Source organism: Rana temporaria, chromosome 8 (genome assembly GCF_905171775.1).
Source record: "Rana temporaria chromosome 8, aRanTem1.1, whole genome shotgun sequence".
Lineage (NCBI taxonomy): Eukaryota > Metazoa > Chordata > Amphibia > Anura > Ranidae > Rana > Rana temporaria.
In genome coordinates this window covers 56,135,646-56,144,239 of record NC_053496.1, presented here as the reverse complement: position 1 = coordinate 56,144,239, position 8,594 = coordinate 56,135,646, and positions in this window count along the sequence as shown.

Below are 8,594 nucleotides of genomic sequence, written 5' to 3'. Positions count from 1 at the left end.
CCACACTCAAACTCACTATCTCCCCCGATTCTTCTCCTAAGAAAAAATCTCCTTGAAAGTGTGTACTACTACTACTATCCACCCTAGGAAACTTCTCCCAGAAAAGTTCAGCTCACTCACCTCCTCCCTTCCTCTGGCCAGCCGACAGGAGCTACAGTGAGCTCCGCCTCCCAGGTCTCACAGCACACCACGCTGCTGATTGGAGGGGGAGGCTGAGTCAGAGATAACAAGGACCCCGCACAGCACGAGACTGGAAGGAGGGGAGGGGACAGAAAGGAGCTTTGCATCCCAAACACACACCGCAGGCTCAGGTCCCTGCTGAGACCCAGAAGCCGCACCTGCCTTCCCCAATAGCCGGGACAAGTCCCGGCAGGCTAAATTAGCTGGGACTAGGTCCTATTTGACGGGACTGTCCCTTTAAAAACGGGACAGTTGGCAAGTATGGTGACCGTCTGTCTCTCTCTCGCTCTCTCTCCTCTTATCCTGCCTGACGTCAGTGGAGGGATCTCTGCCCTACCCGCTGCAGCAGTCGAGGAGAGAGCCGACCGGAAACGGGAGTGCCGAGAGACGCTCTGAAATCAGGTAAAGAAGGCATTTTTTTTTATAAAAACACAGACAGGAGCACCTGTCATTAGGAACCAAGGAGGATTATATGAAATTGTCAAAGTGGGTTAACAACCGTTTTAAAGTCAGACGCAACCTGCGCTGTGCTTTCAAATACACAAAAATCTGTACTACATTTTGAAAGTGTAACATAACAAAAAGAACTTTGGCAGGATTATTGATTCATAATGCATTATGACATATGTAAATTATAACTTCATAGACAAGAGCTATACTTACAAAAACAGTGACTATGGCATAGCTGGGACTTGGAGACAATGGAACTTTACTGTTGAATGCGCAAACTGTATTAAAACTAACAAAAAAAAATGTAAGGGGGTCCCCCAAATTAAATTACCAGGCCCTTCAGGTCTGGAATGGATATTAAGGGGAACCCCGCCGTAAAAAACAAAAAAAAAAATGGCGTGGGGTCCCCCTAAAAATCCACACCAGACCCTTATAATAGTTTTTAATATGTTAATTTAAGTGTTCATAATAAAGATGCCAGATCAGTTTGATATTGTAATAGAGTTTTCTTTTTTTAAGCAACAATATTAAAATAGAATGCATTTTTTTGGACAATGCAAAAGAATTTGGTATCCAGTACATAAAAGTGGTAGCAAATCTCAAACCGAAAAATTATAATCGTGAGAAGGACATCCTTTTTTACGATTTGTAGTAATTAATGAACTTCTAATTAGTCATAAATTGATTGTGGAATGTCCTTTAGACTTCCAATGACCATTAGACAATTAGCCCTTTAATGCCAAAACACAGCTAAGATTAAAAGAGAACCTGCCAGGGTCTATGTTATCCATCACTACCAAGGGTCTCAGCCAGTGCTCAGCCAGTGCTGTAGGCTACCATTGTCCAGCTCCTGAACATGGTGCTTCTTCTAGGGGAGAGCACACCTATAAACTATAACTTATGCTGTGCCAAGAAATAGCCATCCTGAAAGGTTCTCCATTCTAATGCTTATTGTTGTCACTGCTTTTAAATAAAAGATATAAAAAGGAACACATTAAATCTGGGAAATAATGTAGTAAATCTCTTCAATATTTCCTTATATTTTGTCTCTTAAAAATGCTCAGAGTACAAATACCTCTTGGTCCAGTTACAATTTTAGTGAACTTTTCTAATTTTCTCATTTTCTCCTAGTGATTGCAGAACAATGCCGCCAATGCAAAGCATTGCCTCATGCCGAGGTACACACGATCGGAAAAACCAAGGTTTTTCCCGACGGAATTCCGCTCAGGCTTGGCTTGCACACACACGGTCACACAAAAGTTCTCTGAACTTTCGACGGTCAAGAACGCGGTGACATACAACACTACGACGAGCCAAGAAAAAAGTTCAATGCTTCCGAGCATGCGTCGAATTGTGTCCGAACATGTGTCAGAATTTTGCGTGTCGGAATTGCTACAAATTTTTTTCCCCCTGGAAAATTTGAGAACCAGCTCTCAAATTTTTGTTGGCGGAAATTCCGACAGGAAAAGTCAGATGGAGCCTACACAATTTCCAACCAAAAGCTCACATCGGACTTTTCTTGTCGGAAATTCTGTCCCTTGCTTTAGATGAGAAGGTAGCCAGGATACTGATACGAGTTATTGCCATTTCAACCATTTTACAGATCAAGACTCCCATGTTTTTGCTCCAATTATGAGACAGAATAAAGATTCCAGCAGGGATGTGCAGTCAGGTGAGGCAGAGCAAAAAAAAAAAAAAAAGGAGGATCGTTGCTCGGCTACCTGGGGTCACAGAGACCCCAAGTTTGGGGGTGGGGGTTATCTGAAGTCCTACCCCACTGATCAAAAGTTTGGGCTCCTAGGACCTATGATTCTGGAGATATGGGGCTCCTTGCGCAGCCTGCAAGAAGCTACATACAGAGCGGTTAATTTAAATACAAGCACACTCTTTTTACACAGACTGACAAGAAGTGAGAGGCACTGAGCTCAATGGACAGATTGGAGCCTTGGACCAATGTTAAAGCTCCATTGGTCCAAGCTGTCCAATAAAAATGCTGCAATGGAGGCTCTCCTCTCACTGCAGTGTCATAGAGGGGGCATGTGTCTAAAAATCAAATGCTTCCTTCCAGCCCAGCCCACTTAACTACAAGGAAAAAACATGAGGTTATGGGTATAAGGTTTACCCATAATCTCATGATTTTCTCACACAGTTAAGAGGGAGAATGAGAATCTGCTGAAAGGGTACCGTTTTAATCAAGCTAAATCATGTATTAATATGCTATCTGTTAGAACATAATCATTTATTCTAATCAGGCATCTGGTATTTTCAAGAGAGATTAATAATGGTAGCCTAAACATTTTACTCAGTATGTTCCGCTAAAGAGATCCAGCTATGGGAAATATGTAGGTTAAAGTAGACTTAAAGGAGTTGTAAAGAATTAATTTTTTTCACCTTAATGCAATCTATGCATTAAAGTGAAAAAACATTGAATGCTGCCGCCCCCCCCCCCCCCCCGAGCCCCCGTTATACTTACCTGACCCCTCGAAAGTCCCGCGCGGTCCCGATATCCTCTTCGCTGCTCAGCCTGGCCGCTGATTGGCTAGAGCGGATGGATTGAGAGCAGCGCAGCCATTGGCTGGCGCTGCTGTCAATCACATCCAGTGACGCGGCTATGGCCGCTCGCTGTATTACGGGAGCGCGCCCGCAATTACTGACCACCATGCGAGCTCTCGCATGACTGTGGTAAGTAATTGCGGGCAGGACCAGAGACAGCCGCAGAGGGACCCAGAAGACACGGATCAGGGCCACTCTGTGCAAAACGAACTGCACAGTGGAGGTAAGTATCACATGTTTGTTATTTTAAATGACATTTTTTTGTTCCTTTAGTGACACTTTAAATTGGATGACATTTAGTTTGCTAGAGCACTCTGCATAGTTAAACAATTGCAGTCTTCTTTCTTTATTTTCATCCATTTTTTGGATTTCAGTGTTTTCCTCTGGTTTATTTCAGCCACTCACTCCAGCATTGGCTGATCATTGCTTTGGACCACCTTCCTGATTGTGACAGTTGTCACCCCATGCCAGGAAGTGGATGAACAGGGGCTTTTATAGCAGGAACAATTTAATAAAAAATATTGCAGATTTTAAAAGACTGAAAAAGACTTTTTACATGGGAACATTTTAGCAAATGTGTTTAGGTCTTAAGTTTTATCTGCCCCTTACTTTTTATAAGGATGACAATAGGCCCACGGATGGTGGGAGTTATTTACTAAAACTGGAGTGTGCAAAATTTGGTGCTGCTCTGCATATACTGTAAACCAATCAGCTTCCAGGTTTTATTGCCATAGCTTAATTGAACAAGCCGATTGGCTACCATGCACAGCTGCACCAGATTTCGAATGCACCAGTTTTAGTAAATCTCCCCCACCGTCTCCTGAGTATATATAACAGTTATTACATAACAGCCTTGTTAAGCGAAGCTACAGTATTTTACAAGTGTTAAGGATGCTTAGAAGCTAGGCCATCTAGCAACCAGGGTCCAAACTGCACCCCCAAATCCCCCCCCCCCCACACCACCAAGCTGTATGAGCATTGTGGGTCAGGAAAAATCCCTCCCACAAAAACAATTGAGCACTAATCTGCACACCTGCCACCTAGTCATAAATTCACTCTGAACGCCAAAATTGTCCCCAAATGTAAATTTCCTCAAAAAATGTCTCCTCCCAGCACAGATTCTTCCAGAACAATTCCCCCCGTCCCCTTTTTCAGCACAAATACCCCCCAATCATCGCTACTACTCAAATCCTCCCCCTCAACTCACCCTTCCCAAGGCTAGATTCACACACCTATGCATACTTAGTGCATTTTTGCATTTTGCAGATTTGCACTACAGAATGTGTTCCTTAGGAAACCATGGTAAATGGACTGTACTGCAAATCTGCAAAATGCAAAAAGCACAAAGCACAAAAAATGCATAGGTGTAAATCAAGCCTTACATCCCCCCTCCCCCAGCACAAATAATCCCCTCCCAAATCACTCCTAGCATAGATACAACCGTGCCCAGGGCAGCCGCCCCTCCTACCCACCCATAGTCCCTGGTTGGGACTCTTAGCACTTCAATCAGAGCGCAAACAAACATTTTATAGATGAGCCAGAAAAATTACACATTTATAACTAAACATTCATATCCTTGAATGCACCCAATTGTGAATGGTTCTCTTTAATGTGATCCTGGAGACAACACTAATTAAGGTAACTAGTAAAATTTGAAGGAAGCCAACTACATAAGCTGTATGCTCATGCTTGTTTCATTATCTGTCTGTCCAATGGCATCTAGAGTCCTTCCAAAGAGCCTATACAAAAATTGGCATAGCCATGAACATGCCACAGGGATAGGTCACTTGTAGCCAGATTCAAGTAGGGCACCGCATCTTTAAGGCGGCGTAGCATATCGTATTTACGCTACGCCGCCTTAAGTCAGAGAGGTAAGTACTGTATTCACAAAGTACTTGCCTCCTAACTTACGGCAGCGTAGCGCAAATGGGGCCGGCGTAAGTGCGCCTTATTCAAATGAGGATGAGGGGGCGTGTTTTATGTTAATGGAGGATGACCCGACCTGATCGACGTTTTTTACGAACGGCGCATGCGCCGTCCGTGTACATATCCCAGTGTGCATTGCTCCAAAGTACGCCGCAAGGATGTATTGGTTTCAACGTCAACGTAAATTACGTCCAGCCCTATTCACGGACGACTTACGCAAACAATGTAAAATTTTCAAATTTCGATACGGGAACGACGGCCATACTTAACATTGACTAGGCTAGATATTTGATGGAATAACTTTACGCCGGAAAATGCCTTACGTAATCGGCGTATCTTTCCTGCGACGGGCGCACGTACGTTCGTTAATCGGCGTATCTAGGCATTTACATATTCTACGCCGAACTCAACGAAAGCGCCACCTAGCGGCCAGCCTAAATATTGCACCCTAAGATACGACGGCGCAGGCTGTCGTATCTTAGCTAGGTTTAAGTATCTCAGTTTGAGGATACACTTAAACTTACGACAGCGCAGATTCAGAGTTAAACTGGCGTATCTACTGATACGCCGGCGTAAATCTTTCTGAATCTAGCTATAGGTCTTCAACCACTGCATTGTGGGAGGCATACTTTTTCTCCACTATACATCCAGAGAAGAGTTCCAGGTGGCACCAGACAGATAATAAAACAAAAAGGCTTTAAGCGGACAGCTTATGTTGTCAGCTGTTTGCTAAAGCAACTAGTTTGCTTTATTACCTTTGCCTGCAGGCTCACATTAAAGCACAAAGGTTGCAAAAAAGGCATATGTCCAAGTTTACACTTAAAAAAAAAAAAGCATCATCAAGAAACTTTAGATCGATCTGGAGGAAGATAAAAACAGTGTAAAAAAGGTGTCATCGGATTTGGATCAAAAGGCAAAAAAATATATATATACCGTATATATTTTTCCTGACTACTAATGCAGCCACCACTTCTAAAGACAAGTAAGCTGCAATGCATATACTTCAAAGTGTATTTCCAAATTTGCAGCCAAACTGAGATAACACTTACTTTACATTTGCTACATGTTCCCATTTCCATAGTATAATTTAAAAACAAAAAATGTAAAAATGTCTGCTTTCATTTTTACGTGCTCTTTTCTGAAAACTCCAAAGCTATAGTTTTCCCTGACTGTGTAATATTAACCACTTAAGGACCGGAAAGGTTTTGCCCCCTTAATGACCAGGCCAATTTTTGCGATACGGCACTGCGTCGCTTTAACTGACAATTGTGCAGTCGTGTGATGTTGTACCCAAACAAAATGTAGGTCCTTTTTTTCACCCACAAATAGAGCTTTCCTTTGGTGGTGTTTGATTACCTTTTCGGGATTTATTTATTGTGCTATAAACAAAAAAAGAGCAACAATTAAAAAAAAAAAAAAAAACACGTAAAAAAAATCTTCATCAGTTTAGGCCAATATGTATTCTTCTACATGCTTTTGGTAAAAAATAAATACAAAAAAATGCAAGAAGCTTAGATCGATTGGTTTGCACACATTTATAGTGTCTACAGAATAGGGGACAGATTTATGGCATTTTTTTTTTTTTTACTAGTAATGGCAGTGATCTGCGATTTTTAGCAGGACTGCGACATTGCGGCAGACAGATCTGACACTTGACACATTTTTGGGACCACTGACATTTAAACAGCGATCAGTGCACTAAAAATGATCAAGGTGTTAAATGTGTTCCCTGGGAGGAGAACACATTTATTAGCCTAAAATGATTTATTGGCCTAAATTGTTGAAAATTTTGATATTTTACTTTTTTTTATTGGATATGTTTTATAGAAGAGAGTAAAAAAAATATATATGTTTTCAAAATTGCCACTATTTTTTTGTTTATAGCGTAAAAAGTAAAAACCGCAGAGGTGATCAAATACCACCAAAATAAATCTCTATTTGTGGAAAAAAAAGGGTACAACGTCACACGACGCACAATTGTCAGTTAAAATAATGCAGTGCCAGATTGCAAAAAATGGCCTGGTCATTAAGGGGGTAAAACCTTCAGGGGCTGAAGAGTTGAAGTACTGGTGGGACATAAGGAGAGAGAAAAAGAGTGTGCACTGGCCTAATGTAGTTATTTTAATTACCTTTAATAAAATGGAAAAAAAAAGACACACATGCAGGGCTTTAATAAGCCCTGCATGTGTGTCTTTTTTTTTTTTTTTTTTCATTTTTTTCCATTTTTTTCATTTTTTTCATTCCATGGATTGTTATAAACCTAATGGTTTATAACAATACAAATTCCTTTATGTACTCACAGAGCGATAAAATAAAAAAAAACAGCAGCATCTGTAGATGGAAATATTCTAGGTAACAGTAGAGATCAAAGTGTACTACACACTTCAGACAGTACTTGCCAATTCCACACGTGTCTTAAAGATGTACAAAATTACTAAATTAGACTGGTGCACTTTCTCTCTTTCTTTAGGTCTCTCCAAGATTTGTGTAGGCAATGGGTTTGTTTTGTAAATTCTCTTCCTAGTATGGCATTTTATTAGTTTTTATCTGGACTAAAAGCAACATTCTTGTTGTTGACCAGGTTAAAGGTCGGTGAACGCTGATAGACAACTATACTTCTTATTTTTGGTAAAGGTGTTTAAAAGCAAAGGTTCAGGAAGGCCCTTGGGGTTAATTACTTATTTGTAATTTAAAATCAAGTGCATCGCCCTCTAGCTAGTGTGCTAGATGTAAATAGGCTTAGTTGTTCGTGTAGGGAAATGTATGTTTAGCTCAGGGCTAAGCCTGAGCTGGGAAACTGGGTCAGGGATTAGTGACTCAGGGCTAGACGACTCCTCTGGACAGCTCTTCTGGTGCCTCCCCCCAGTTTTCTGGAACACTGAAGAATGTTCTAGACATAGTGGGTGCAGTGACGTATCCAAGGTATGGCCTTATGGCAAGTGCCATGGGCAGCATATGACGGGGGCACTCGTAAGTGGGCAGCCGGGATGTACTGGCCATCGGGACTACAGGGAGTTTCCCGGACTGCCGCTGGCTCAGTAGGCCGGTTTCTGTATCAGACAGCCAGCTTGTGTCAAAGTAATGGCTGCGTGAGCCGTACAGCCATTACTTTGAGTACCGCACCGCTGTACTGTCTATAAGCAGGGCTTAGCCAGTACAAGAAAGGGGCGGACACCCTGGGCTGGGCAGTACAATTTGCTGGAGGGAGGGGGGGCAAAGGTCAAGTAACAATGTTCCCAGTGCGCTCCTGCACCTGGCACAAGCACCAGCCATCCCTGTCAGTGCTGCCACTTCACTCCCCCTAAGGCACTTAGTAGTCCCATCCCTACAGCGTGACGTCACTCACGGCCGAAGGCGAGATGGGAGGAGCTTGGAGAGCTGCTACCTAAGCTGCAACCAAGAGCAGCAGCCGAGGAGGATCCAGCAAGTTGAGCAAAAAAAGTGTGTATAAGCTAAGCTGAGTGTTATAATTAATGATTTATTGC